The sequence below is a fragment of the Schistocerca americana genome, chromosome 5 (genome assembly GCF_021461395.2).
Source record: "Schistocerca americana isolate TAMUIC-IGC-003095 chromosome 5, iqSchAmer2.1, whole genome shotgun sequence".
NCBI classification, from domain to species: domain Eukaryota; kingdom Metazoa; phylum Arthropoda; class Insecta; order Orthoptera; family Acrididae; genus Schistocerca; species Schistocerca americana.
In genome coordinates, this window is record NC_060123.1 from 130426156 (window position 1) to 130426854 (window position 699).

General features: G+C 49.2%; 1 pseudogene; it reads right to left on the bottom strand.

Moving 5' to 3' along the window:
- Nucleotides 1-374: 374 nt before the first annotated feature.
- On the bottom strand, nucleotides 375-492 carry LOC124616904 (annotated as a pseudogene).
- Nucleotides 493-699: the final 207 nt, after the last annotated feature.

Consider the following 699-nt stretch of genomic DNA (forward strand, 5'->3'; position numbering starts at 1 on the left):
TAAGGTGACACCAATGCATTTAACTGTAAAGCAATATCTGAATTCGGTGCCATCCCAGTTTAGTTTTCTGTTTGTCTGTCTGTTTCGAAGGTGGAAAGCACAGACGTGCGTTTTCTGAGAATTAGGTTTTAGGTTGTTCTTATCGTCATAAAAACTAACTAACTAAACTCCGCCCAAACTGGTCTTGGAAGGTCCGACGGTACCGACCGACCGCCGTGTCATCCTCACCCAAAGGCGTCACTGGATGCGGATGTGGAGGGGCATGTGGTCAGCACACCGCTCTCCCAGCCGGATGTCAGTTTACGAGACGGAGTCGCTACTTCTCGATCAAGCAGCTCCTCAGTTTCTCCCACAAGGGCTGAGTACACCCTGCTTGCCAACAGCACTCGGCAGACCGGACGGTCACCCATCCAAGTACTAGCCCCGCCCGACAGTGCTTAACTTCGGTGATCTGACGGGAACCGGTGTTACCACTGCGGCAAGGCCGTTGGCTCTTATCGTCATATTCAGTGAAAATTGTCAGTGCTGTTGTAAGAACCTGTTCAGCCTCCTCAAACGTCTTTGATTGCTTTGCTAAAGGAAGGTCGCCTGCATGGAACAAGAGGAATAAAATGCTCTAAAGGATCCAGCTGCGTCATGTGCCAGGGTTTGTAAGTTTTCGTATTTACGATATCTGAATGACTGCATGAATAGCAAAAG